Source organism: Dendrobates tinctorius, unplaced genomic scaffold, assembly GCF_039654945.1.
Source record: "Dendrobates tinctorius isolate UK_male_01 unplaced genomic scaffold, ASM3965494v1 ptg000029l, whole genome shotgun sequence".
Classification (NCBI taxonomy): domain Eukaryota; kingdom Metazoa; phylum Chordata; class Amphibia; order Anura; family Dendrobatidae; genus Dendrobates; species Dendrobates tinctorius.
Window position 1 is genome coordinate 7,414,113 of NW_027361697.1, and position 13,106 is coordinate 7,427,218.

General features: G+C 42.2%; 1 protein-coding gene across 1 annotated transcript in view; it reads right to left on the reverse strand.

Moving 5' to 3' along the window:
- Nucleotides 1-13,106, reverse strand: part of CACNA1E (calcium voltage-gated channel subunit alpha1 E) — an 817,054-nt gene that overhangs the window by 638,041 nt on the left and 165,907 nt on the right. The window lies entirely within an intron of this gene.

The following is a 13,106-nucleotide window of genomic DNA, read 5'->3' on the forward strand; positions in this document are numbered from 1 at the left end:
CCAGGTGTGATTCAATATGTAGTCGGATCGCACTCGGACCTGACCAAAGGGAATGGGACTGGAAAAATCCCCCAGGACCTGCCTCAGTCTAATCATCCTAGACGCATACTTCCCAACTCGCTTTTCAAAATATGTTTTCTCTGAGACACAACAGCATTTCAAAGAAAAACATACACGGCTGCAATAAAATAGTCAGACTCTAATCCATGCTGCCTGTAGCTTGGGCTGCATGAATCTAATGACAGGTTCCCTTTAAATGTTCCAAGGCTCAAAGACTTCTGTTATGGAAAGATGGGTCATAGGTGGCATACATTGATTTCTACATTAGCTATTTTGCTGGATTTATTTAAATCAAATCTCAATGATTTCAGATTTGCCAGAGAAATCCATCATATTTCAGGAAATCCATCATTCATTTTATTCTTTACAGATCAATTGTCTCATCTCTTCAAAAATATTACCAGTCCACCCTGATGACTGTTTTGTTACTGTTGAAATTGGACTTAATGAAGTGCTACTCCTCCTCCTCCCATGAAAGTTTTATCCTCTTAATAAATTGCAATCAACATATTATACAGCACTGTGTATTTACAATTGCCCATTTTACCTTTCTATCCAGCTAATTCTCTTTTTCTATTAGGCCTATAACAGCACATGATTAAAAACTAACTATCTGCTTTCTTCTAAGTGCTAGGTAGAGACAGGATGTCTCTTTTTCCTGCAGGAGTCATCATTAGAACACTAATTCAACGTCACTGAAAACACTTTGTAGTTCTAATCATGACTCATGCAGGGAAAATTGACTTCCTGTTTCTACATAGAGCTTAAAAGGATTCAGTTAGTCAGTTTTTAATCACTGATGTCATAGACCTAATGGAAAAGAGAAGAATTAACTGGGTATAAGGGCAAAATAAGGAACTGTAAGTACACAGTGACATAAAATATGATGACTACAATATATTAAGTGGATAAAAACGTTGATAGGAGCGCTTCTTTACCATATCAAAAGTCGCCAGGTCAAAAGAAGGCAGTTTTTGTTCTTATTTTATTCCATGTTGTTCCCCTGAATATACCCTTTAAATAAAAAATGCACCGTAGGAATACAGACATATGGGGATTTTTTATTGTCTTCACCAATGGGATGTGGCTGAGAGGGTAATTATCAGCCTTAGGACACACCCCAGAGGATCCTCTGAGCGAAACTCACTTAGTAAGGAGTGAACCATAAAAATCAGCTCTAAATAATAAGATCCATGTCTGCATCCATCCACTTCTGCATTAATCACCCGCTCCTGGCTTTGGCTTACAAATACTGATGTAAAATACTGACCAAATATTGAAAGTGTGAACATGGCCTAAAAGCATATAGGCTACGACTGATTGTCTGCCGTCCCCTGCGCACACACAGAAAACACATTGGTGTGAACATATCCATGCTACCCCTTTAATTCTTTAGTAATGCAGAAGATTTAAAGACCTAAGTCAGGAAAATGACGCTCCGACCACTATGAAGATATATTAGGAAATGAATAACAAAAATAAGAGATTAAACATAAGAATGACACGGTGTGAAACGACGGAGAATGACTCAGTGATATTATTCATTTTCTCGCACAAGTTAGTTTTATACATTTGTTTCTTCCATATGACCCCTTTTCTTACTTTTCAAAGCAAATTGATACCTTTCTCCTTTTTATCAATGAGAATTAATGTACTTCGGCTGCCACGCTTTAGTATGAAATTTATGCAGATCCTATTAGCATTTCTAAGAAATCCACTTCTTTGAGAAATTAAAAGTGGCAAATACTGTTAACGATTCACCATGGTAACTCCTGAAGCCAATTAAGGCAAAGGCTTAGGAACAATAAAAAAGCAATGTGACAAGTAAAAGTGATCAGAAAATATAAACAGATCGAGTAACGCACCCAAGTCAAACGTTACCAAAAAGGAAGAACTGCGGCTCTTTCTTCTAGGCGGCGGATGAGTAGAATAAATTAATTAATTTGCTACACCCCCTAATTATACAGAAGCAATGTGTATTAAAGGGAAAGGAGCATCATTGAAGTCATTGGGAAGAAAAGAAGAAGGAAAAATGATTTTCCTTTGTGTGCAATGTAATACTGTATGTTGGGAGGACATTATTAGGAGGCCATAGAAGTGGCCCGGAGGGATTTACAGATGGGTAGTTTTCACTCATTTTTTATTTATGGCTGCTGTGAAGAATGATTTTCTTTCTCGGTTACTGTTTACCCCATACAAACTAATCCACGTACCATACAAGCTAAAAGAAATGACATTGTTAATATTAATGATATCTTCATAAAAGAGGCTCTCCAAGAAAAGCAATATGTACGGTAATTGGACCTGTCAGACAGTCCTCTTTAATGAAAAAAAAACATTTTTTAAAGGGAACCTGTCACTAGATTTTCCCCACATAAAGTGCGGCCTGGATCTTTTAGCGCTGTTACAGCATTCTAGAATGCTATATGTCTGTGCATAATCCGTTCTGTAAGGCACACAAAAAGAGCTTTTATTACACTGACACACGGTGTGGCCCGGTCCGATGGACATCTCTGGTTTTGATCCGGCGCCTCCTCTCTTCGTACCATCCTCCTCCTCTGCTTTGGGTGGATGACGTCATCTTCCTACATCATCTAGACAGTGTCCCAGTGGCGGTCCTGCACAGGTGCACTTCTCTCTCGCCTTTCGAGGGCAGAGCAAAGCATTGCATTGCGCATGCGCTGGGAAAGGTCAAAGAGCACCGATGACCCGTCGGTAAAGTCGGCTCATGCGCACTACAGTTCTTTCCTCTACCATCGGCAGGGCAAACAGAAGTATGCCTGCACAGGAGCGCGATGGTGACATGGTCTAGATGCCGTTGGATGCGTCATCCACCGCCTGTTTCCAAGTGTAATCCTTCTCTAAGATAAAGATTGCAGGAAGTGGAGGCTGCTCTTTGCCTCACTCCCAGTTCTCCTGTCTATTATGCTGCCTGCATGCTGGTTTTAAGTTTAGAGCAGGTTGAGCAATGGACACAGTGCATGCTGGGAAGTGGGGGAAAGAAGTACCCATAATAACCATAGTGCTGGCAGAATGCTGATGAAGAGGAATCGCCCTTTTAAAAAGAGTGGATGACCTGTTACAGAACATATGAACTGGGACTGTTGTGTGCATCAAAGACAGTTTTAGCATTTGAGGAATGAGGGCGGAAAAACTTGATTTGTTTAGTTAAAGGATAGCGATGCATTAGCTGTGCCTTGAACTTCAGTTTTCTGCTGTATTTTAAAAATGTTGTTTTACATATTGATTGACGGAGAGGCACCTTGTGGTTGTGGCTGTTACCCCCCTGAAGACATAAGCGGTGCGACCATGTGATACGATGTCAATATTATCCTAGATATTTGTGGCATCCAGAAGGGGCATTATGGCGGTTTGCAATGGGGGCGTCAGTATATGGTAAAACACAATACCTTAAGCATCTTAAAGATGTCTTTTTTTATTAGAAAATCAGGAATTTAATTTTCAAGCCTTTGTCCTAGGGTACCTAGTTTAATTTGGAAATAGGTAGGGGAGACCACCTGGGTGTCTCAGTGCAATAATCTCAGGAATTTCTCAGGTTTGATGACTCGCCAACAATGATGACTGTGTAATAATAATCCCTTAACAAAGAGAGCGCCAGTCAGGGATAATTGCTCATTGCTTGGAATGTAGACCTGGAAAAAAACAATATAGCATCTAACATAAATCCTTCTAAGGCAAATTAGGAAATGTCGTTGCTCAGAAAAAGTTTGAATCCAATGGGAAAAAAGTTCACAAGATTTCGGTTGCAAATCAATAAAACTGTTAATATGTAGGAGGGTTTTGTCGTACGATCCAGTACAGAGCACATTCACTTACGTGTATCGATGTAGTGGGGAAGCGACCTGCTGGAGTGAAGAGGAGAAGTAGCCAGTAATGGTGAGCGAACGTGCTGGGATATGGTATTATCTGAGCATGCTCGGGTGCTAACGGAGTGTCTTCGGCGTGCTCAAATAATATGTTCGAGTCCCCTCGCCTGCATGTCTCACATCTCTTCCACACCCGGAACACATGGAGGGATTGATTACCTGCTTGTTAGGCAATCCCTGCATGCGTTGTGGCTGTAAAACAGGCGTGAGACATGGAGGCGCAGGGACTTGAACATGTTATTCGAGCACACCGAAGACACTCTGTTAGCACCCGAGCATGCTCCGATAACGCCTTATCCCAGCACATACGCTCATCAATAGTAGCCAGGATATTAGCACTGGCTTTGGCACCAAAAAAGTAGAGTACCTTGTGCGCATGCTCACATGTTATTCAATAGGCAGGACCCCCTATTGGAAGGAGTTGCTGGGGCACTGCCTGCATTGAGCAGATGGGTAGAGAGTAGAGTTGAGCGACCCCAATGCAAGTCAATGGGAAATAAAAGTCGCCATTGAGCGGATGACATTCATCCACTCAATGCCGACTTTTATTTCCCATTGACTTGCATTGGGGTCGGGTTTCGGACGAAACTCCGACTTTTTTTGCTCTAATCGGACCAGTTTCATCTGAAACGAATTTTGTTTCATGAAACCCGATCCGACTAAAGTCGCTCAACTCTAGTAAAGAGAGCTATATTGGGAAGCGAGCCGCCTGGCAGCTTGACATTGGCGGAACAGTGATTTATGAGAAGAATTGGGGATTAGGTCCACTATTAAGAGGAACTGGATTATTAATTGGAGGGAATCCAGTGTAATTATTAGAAAGCTCTATTTGGCTTCATATTGTCTATGAAATTATTGATATAAAAATACCTGGATAACATAGATGTCAAACGGACAGATGTAAAAAAACATACGGATGACAAAATGGATGAAAAATCGACCATTTTTTCTGGATGGAAAATTACTGAATTTTCGTACACCAGTCATGGCTCACAATACAGTGAATGTGAGCTGTAATCACTCCATAGCACTTTGATTGACAGCCTGCCATGCGGCGAGTGTGCGCAGTGTGTGCGCAGTGTGTGTGTGCAGAGTGGGCAATTAAAGTGCTGGGGAGTGATTACAGCGTTCTCACTGCGTACTGAGACCCTGACTCTTCGCACTGCCCCAATGACTGGAAGCAAAGGCAGAAGAAAACTTTATTTTCTCCCTTTAGTTGCTGCTCCAATAAACCAGCTTTACAGGATTTATTCTCTATTTACCTGCAAATTACTCCTAGATCCGCAGGTAAATAGTGTTTAGAATTGCCAACATTCAATAAAACTTTCATTTCTTACTTTCAGGAGATAAAATTCTGTCCTGTTTACGTATGCTTACTAAAATCCGGAACATTTCTGTTGCCAAAATATAAATATTTAACTGACAAATTTTCAAAAGTGGACCCCTCTACTTTTCATAAGCAAATTTGATGGGAATATTTCCAAAACTTTAGATCACTCTTGGCAAATTGGCCCCTTACTACACCTGTGCTCTGCCTCATAATGATTTATGCACCGCAGGTTATCCCATTGATTAGGAATAAATGACTCATTGGGACTGCAAAGAAATTTAATTTTTTAGTCTGGAGATGATAGAACTTTGCATAAAATAACACAAATATTTCCAGTATTATAGCAGTACAGTAAATATGTACAGTATTATTGTAGTATATATTTCAAGGGGTATGCTCATGTTGAGAAATTGGTAAAGTTAGACGACTATAAACTTCCTTACATGCTGAGTTGCTTTTTGTTTCTGCAGTCATTCTCCTAGCTATGAGAGCTTTTATCTTACATAGTTTACAGCTCATTGCCAAGAACATTGACCACCAGAATATGCAGAGTAGCTACATTTCGGGCTGAGGAGTTAACTCTTAAGATCCCAGCCACCTTCAATTCATTCATTTCTATTCAGCAGTTAGCTGCTCACCTTCCCTTGCCTATCGCCTCTCATCTGGAGGTGATGTTATTAGTCCTGCAAAATCACAAGCCCTTGCTTCCACCTGTTGCAGCTTTCCGAGCAGTTCTCATAATCACCGCTCTTACTTTCCAAAGCCATGCTCTTGTTCAAAGGCAATGTTATCCCTATATACAGATATAGCGATAACAGCATAGGCCTCAAAACAAGCACTGACAGACCTGAGTGTGTTAGAGCAACATGATAAGCTCAGCAAAAGGATACTTACCAGAACTGTCACTAAAGGATGAATGCTTGGGTGTGAGCAACAAGTAAGTGAAGAGACAAGGTAGCAGGATGAGAATAAAACTTTAAGGTACCAGCCTAGGCACTGGATGGGTCTGCCATAAGACTATAAGCACTGGTTCTACATTTATTTCTAAAGAGCAGTCCAAAATGACAGTCACTACATTTTAGGTCTTGGACCAAGGCAGAACAAGATTTACAGAAAAAAAAATCCCAGAAACCGCCAACGGTCCCCTGAAATCAGGACTCAGGAACCTGAAAACCAAGTTTTTCCAAGCCCCATCTTGAATGCTCAATCTCCACTCCGTTCATTGACTAAGTACTGTGCTCAGCTTTCTTTGACAGTCTCATAAACAATGAATGGAGCGGAGATTGAGAATATCCATGTTTTCGTATGCTATTCTCAGGATCACGGCCTGTCTCACCGGTTATACCCAAAGTGATCAGTAAGTTATCTTCTTTCTTTACAGCACTTTTGTTATTTTAGCGCTGGAGTGGTGTCTCTAAAGTAAGCTACCTGCGCCACTCCGGTCATCTTCTGCAATTAGTGATATGCCGGATTGCTCCAGTGTTTGCTGGGTGAGCTGGAAGTCACAACTCAATGTAAGTCTATGAGAGCCAGGACATGGGCAGATTGAGCCTCTCATAGACTTACACCGGGAGGATATTTTACAAATAAGAACTGTAGGGATACAGATAAGGGATGGCGGATTGGTGTCATATTTTCATTTCTATATATCTGTGTCGGTTTCTTTTACACGACAATGTTATTTTGCATTTTAGAACTTTTTCTTTTGAGAAATGGGCAATCGTTCTGAAAGTTTACCACGAAATATGGTCCAGGAAGTATTTCTGTTCTATTCAATGACTTCCACTCTAGTTCACAAGTCTCACAGGGGAAGATAACAGGGTCTCTGGTGCCACTAATTGGAGGCTATTAATATTGGCCCTTTAGGGAGCCTCTTTGACTTTTAGGATTGCAACCTCCAAAAGGTAGCACTAGAGACCCTGTTCTCTTCCTCAACTCAGCCAAGTGTGCATGCGCTCTGCATAGGGAAAGGGAAGTCAACCGCTTCTACTGTAGAAACCTCTAAGAGTAACTTATCTCCACTGAGAGTAAGAACTGAAATCCAAAAGCGATCAAAATCAGTGGGTTTGGTTGACTTTTCTCGATGGGTTGTAAAATGATGTTTTTTATTTTTTTTTACCCTTTTTGAGTCACCTGAAACAACTTTTCACTATCCAAAACCAATGCACTTGGTTTCTTGCCTTCGGGGCACTGCATGACAAGGGTCCCTTTGACGTTCTGCTCCCTCAAGCCCTGGACTGGCGTCATTCAGATTGTATTGTCAGCATTGACAAATGTTCAAACACTTATTGGCAATAGCTTTGGTCTGGGGTAACAAGGGCCCAAACAGTAACATTGACTAGGTAGCTTGTTGAATGAGTGATGAGATGATGCTTTTGTCTCTACATAGTGAGTCAAATGTATTGAGCGAAACTGTTCATGTTAGGGGATAGGTGTCTTACTCCTGCGGAGGGGCCCACCGGGTAATTCTCCTGTTCTGCTGTGGGCCAGTCTTAGCCTGGTTAATAATGTAATAATTTAAATTTGCATATGTCAGATAAAATAAACATTAAACTAAAGTTTATGTACAACGGGCTCAGTTATACTATTAACATCATTATGCAAATGTTAAGAAGAGATGTTAAGCCATCCATACACTTTATATAGCTGGGCCAACACTTTGACCAGTAGCTATCTTGACAGTCTGCCCCATAAACAGGAGGGAAGTACAAAGGGATCTTCAGTATGAAATCGGACATGCCAGATCCTTAACTCCCCTAACAATCACCTGTCCAGGGCTCCGCTCCCAGAAACGTTGGACTGTCATCTGTCATCTGGACCAGCCCATATCGTCAGGTTTGGCTGACTTTAGTTTAATCTGTATGTAGTTTGAGCTGTCTGTTTCCTGCTCAGCATATATTAGAATTGTCACACTATATCGGTGGTATAGACAAGGTTCAGGGGATGATAGTGACTACAAAAAAGGTATTTGTCAGTTTAGGATTAGAGTTCGTAGAATCCTAGAATGTTAGGATGACCTCCAGGATTCGTTAAACCATGTCTGACAGATGTCTGTCTAGCCTCTGTTTGAAGACTTCCATTGAAGGAGAACTCACCACTTCCTGTGCCAGCTTGTTCCACTCATTGATTCCCCTATTCTTATTGTATTAATTGGGTGCATTAGTGTCTAAAGGCTGAAAATTCCCCAAACTAGTTTATTTTCTAATGCTGAGGAGTTAGCTGTCACCGGAGAAGAAAGGTTACATTCTAGAGGTATCGCTAACACATAACAGCCGGGGTAATATGTGCTGCTATGACATGTACCGCTTCAGACTTGGTTCTCTTCAATCACGTATTCCCCGTTGTTCTCTCACACCTTTCCCTAGAGGAAACCCTTGAAGTGTTCCTTCCAAAGTTTACCGGTGTTTATACTTGAGGAAGGTATTTTTGGAAGTGTTCCCCAGACAAAAAAGAAAACGAGAAGTCAAGTGCATGTCTGAAAAGAATCTTCTTCCTCTGCAGATTTGCTTCAATACATCTCTACTTTCTTTGTATTGTATTGCATTGCATTGTATCTGCTTTTTGCATTGTGCTGGCATAGTAGTCGTCCGTCTCATAAATGCGTTGTGTCTGTTAGCAGATGCAAATGTTTGTATTGTACTCGGAGCTTGGTAGGCGCCATTAGGAAGACAGAATTATCAAAAAAATGCAAGAAAGAAACTTAGAATTCATGTTACACAAAGAGCGCAGAGATGAATGAAGAAGCTCTCATTGTTCAACTATTCGTTGTTTCTTTTATTAAAATACAAATTACATTTATATCATTTTAGCTATTTTATAGGTGCGTCATAGTAATTAGGGAGTCAGTGAAGTTCTTCTTGAAGCAGCGGATGCTGCACGTATGGTCTCTTTCCACTTCCAGTGGTAAATAGTAAGTCATATCCGATTGCATCCACTGGAAAAACCATAAAGAAAGAAACATAGCTTCCTCTCCTTACCAGAGAGAGAAAGTTTTATGTTTTAACCATGGAGTATTGCCAATAAGAGTCCGTACTCAAATAGTCTTTATTAAGGGGTTTTCTAAGCTCAACATAATTTTCTGAAGTCACTGTGTGCGCAATGTGTGAACTCCTGACAGTGTGCAATGTGCACACTCTCAGGATTCTCTTCTTCATCCAGCAGACAGTTAAGTGATTTGCATACTTGCAGAGTAATGCCAATTAGCTTCTCAATTCCTTTTTTAAATAGAACAGCTGCACACTTGCAGTCACGTTGACCTCCCTCAGTTCCCAGCACTGCATATAGGGAGAAATCTTGACATTGTGCATACTGCACGGTGTCCGGATTCGAGAATCTGCAATTACTCTATGCTCTTATTTTATGTTAATAATTTATGTTGAGCCCAGTCATCCCGTTTAAGGAGAGCCAAAACCATGCTCAGCACTGATGGAAAGCAAAAGCCCCAAAGCAGTTGTCTGTAGATGAGTGTCTGGCATGGAGAAAACATTTCTTACTTCAAGAGAGAGAAATGTTATGGAAAATTGCTAATAAAACTCCATACTCAACTGGTCTCCTTAAATGTCTATTTTCAGGAGCGGGCCCTGACTCGCAGCTTTATTGCTTACTGGATCGGAGGTGTGGTCCTAGAGATTGGCATTTCACACCAGTGGTATGGTTGATCAAAACTGTGGATTCTTCAATGCTGCCATCTAGCTGTGCTAGCTTCAGAGAAGTGCTTGCAAGCTCAATAGCAAAGAGGTCGCGAGTGCTGCGCTCCTTGACTAGGAGTTCAACTACTGATTCTTGACTGCAGAAGTAGCTTGCAACCTAGATAATGAATTAATATTAAACTCTTAAAAACTAGCTTTGCAAAATGACTAAGTGATACATGTTGCCAGACTCATTGAAAGGCCTGACATTGACTTAAAGGGGTTGTACTTAGAAAATAGGTCACCCTCCCAGGGCTGTGGGGTACTCGGTACCGGGCCGGTGTTGGCGGGATGTGTCACGGCAGCGGTGACCCGGTCCGTGGCCCTGGGCGCCCAATTAATAGGGGAAGTTTGAATGGTGGAATGTATTAAATGAATAGTTTGTGACGCCACCTGTGGTGTTCGGCAAGTGAGATGTTAAGCCGACACTGCATGCAGATCCTCTGGGACTGATGGTAGGGTGCAGCAAAGATGTAAAAGCTCTCCACAGGTGAAGCTGTAGTCCCAGGGCAGTGTAGATGTGGTTGGCACGGGGATGTAGCAGTGCCAGAAGGGGAGGAAGGCAAAGCCACTGTGGCGGCCATACTCCTGGGGGCGCCACAAAAACACCTTCTCGATCTGAGTGTTTGCCCCCCCCTGTCAAAATAAATCACTTATGGTATACTCACCTCCTGTGCCAGCACTGTCTCAGCAGTGATGGCACCTCTTCTTCCGTGACTCACGTGAGGTGTTTGCATCTTGTGAGCACTGTTCCCAATCACCGCCAGCTTCTCTCCCCTGGACACGTAAGTAATTAACAGGAAAAGAGAGCTGCAGTTTCACTTCCAGACAATTACTAAAGAGTCTAAAGGTGAGGAGAGAGAAGCTGGCATCGATTGGGTGCAGGGCTCACGTGACGTAAACACCTTACGTGAGCCCCGGATGAGCGAGTGCCGATACCGCTGGAATGGCGCTGGCACGGGTGGTGAGAATAGGTGTTTTTAGTTACACTGGTCAAACAATCAAGTTTAGAAGAGGTTGTCCAAGTAGTGGACAACCCATTTAAGGTACCTACTAGAGAACAGTGAATCAATTTCAGGCTAATCAAATTTGCTTCTATTTTTACAAAATATTCAGATTTGTCACTAGCTGAATTTATTTGCAATTTGATTTTGTTCAAACACAGCAAAAGGCTGAAATTTAGCTGAATGAGTTTTAAAGCTGGAAAGGAGTTGAAAAAAATTATACTCACTTTGCCCCAGTCATCACGTGCTCCACCATGCAATGTCCCACCCAGTTATCTACGCAACTAGTGCCTTCTAGTCCCGTCTTCCATTTCCCTACATTCCGGAAATCACTAGACCTCATGCACATCACAATGCCATGCGAGGCCTAGCCATAACATAATGTTGAGCCTAGTGAGTGCTAAGGGTGCAGATGAGCACTGTGACGGAAGAACAGACCGGTGAGAGCTAGCTGCACAGAGGACTGTATGCGGTGCTGCAAGTTGGGACTGGTGAGGACCAGGTCGCAGTGAGTGCAATTGTTCTTTTAAGCCTTCATTTATTGTTCTGTTAGGTTTGGAGAGATCTCAGAGCATAATAATAACGCTCAGTCTGTTTGCCCACGTGCACATAAATCCAACGTTGTGTTGCAGTTTCCATCTCGTTTTTGACTAAAACGTCATTTGGAAACTGATAGAGGAACTGATCCCATTGTTTGCAATCCAGCGAGACAAATGTAGTAAAATCCAAGAAAAACTTTATTAGTCAAAAATTAAAAATGTTATGAACCACCAGTGTCACACTAACCAACACGTTTCGACTTAATTCAGGCTTCTTAAGTCGAAACGCGTTGGTAAGAAGACCGCCGGTGGTTCTATTATCATAAGATTTTTAATTTTTTGACTAACAAAGTTTTTCTTGGATTTTATTACGTTTGTCTCGCTGGAATACCACTCCTCCTTTTTGAAGCTTTGTCTCCTCCCCTTTCCATGCGAGATTCCCTGTCTGCCTCCTGACAATGTGGTGAGCTGATTTCTCTCTATTTTTGTCTCCGTTGTTTACAATGGGATTTTTCCTACCTGTCTAGTACATTGGTTGGTAAGCGCAGGGCCAGATCTCAGTGTTTTATGCAGGTCTGGGGGCCGGATCTCAATGTTTTATGCAGGTCTGGGGGCCAGATCTCAGTGTTTTATGCAGGTCTGGGGGCCGGATCTCAGTGTTTTATGCAGGTCTGGGGGCCGGATCTCAATGTTTTATGCAGGTCCGGGGGCCGGATATCAGAGTTTTATGCAGGTCTGGGGGCCAGATCTCAGTGTTTTATGCAGGTCTGGGAGCCAGATCTCAATGTTTTATGCAGGTCGGAGGCCGGATCTCATTTTTTTATGTAGGTCTGGGGGCCAGATCTCAGTGTTTTATGTAGGTCTGGGGGCCGGATCTCAGTGTTTTATGCAGGTCTGGGGGCCGGATCTCAATGTTTTATGCAGGTCGGAGGCCAGATCTCAGCGTTTTATGCAAGTCTGGGGGCTGGATCTCAGTGTTTTATGCAGGTCTGGGGGCCGGATCTCAGTGTTTTATGCAGGTCTGGGGGCCGGATCTCAATTTTTTTATGCAGGTCTGGGGGCCGGATTTCAGTGTTTTATGCAGGTCTGGGGCCGGATCTCAGTGTTTTATGCAGGTCTGGGGGCTGGATCTCAGTGTTTTATGCAGGTCTGGGGGCTGGATCTCAGTGTTTTATGCAGGTCTGGGGGCCGGATCTCAGTGTTTTATGCTGGTCTGGGGGCCGGATCTCAGTGTTTTATGCAGGTCTGGGGGCCGGATCTCTGTTATCAAGCACTGGACCAGCACCTAGGGGAAAACTATGAAGCAGGATGAAAAATTATGCAATTTTTTTATCCATTTTTCCATCAATTGTGATCCTTTGATTTCATCAGACCCTAATAAACAGAGCCCGATATAACAGATACATGTTAGCTCAGAATTGTTCTTTTTTTGCATTATGTTAATACAGTAGCCTCAGGGCTCCCCCATGATATACTGGGTAAAGAGTTGAGTTACAAGTTTAACAGACAGAAACATTTATTTTCATCCCCATCTATATGATTTAGCTATAAAGCCAACACGACCAATGTCATAAATGAGATATATATTAAGAAGTTTA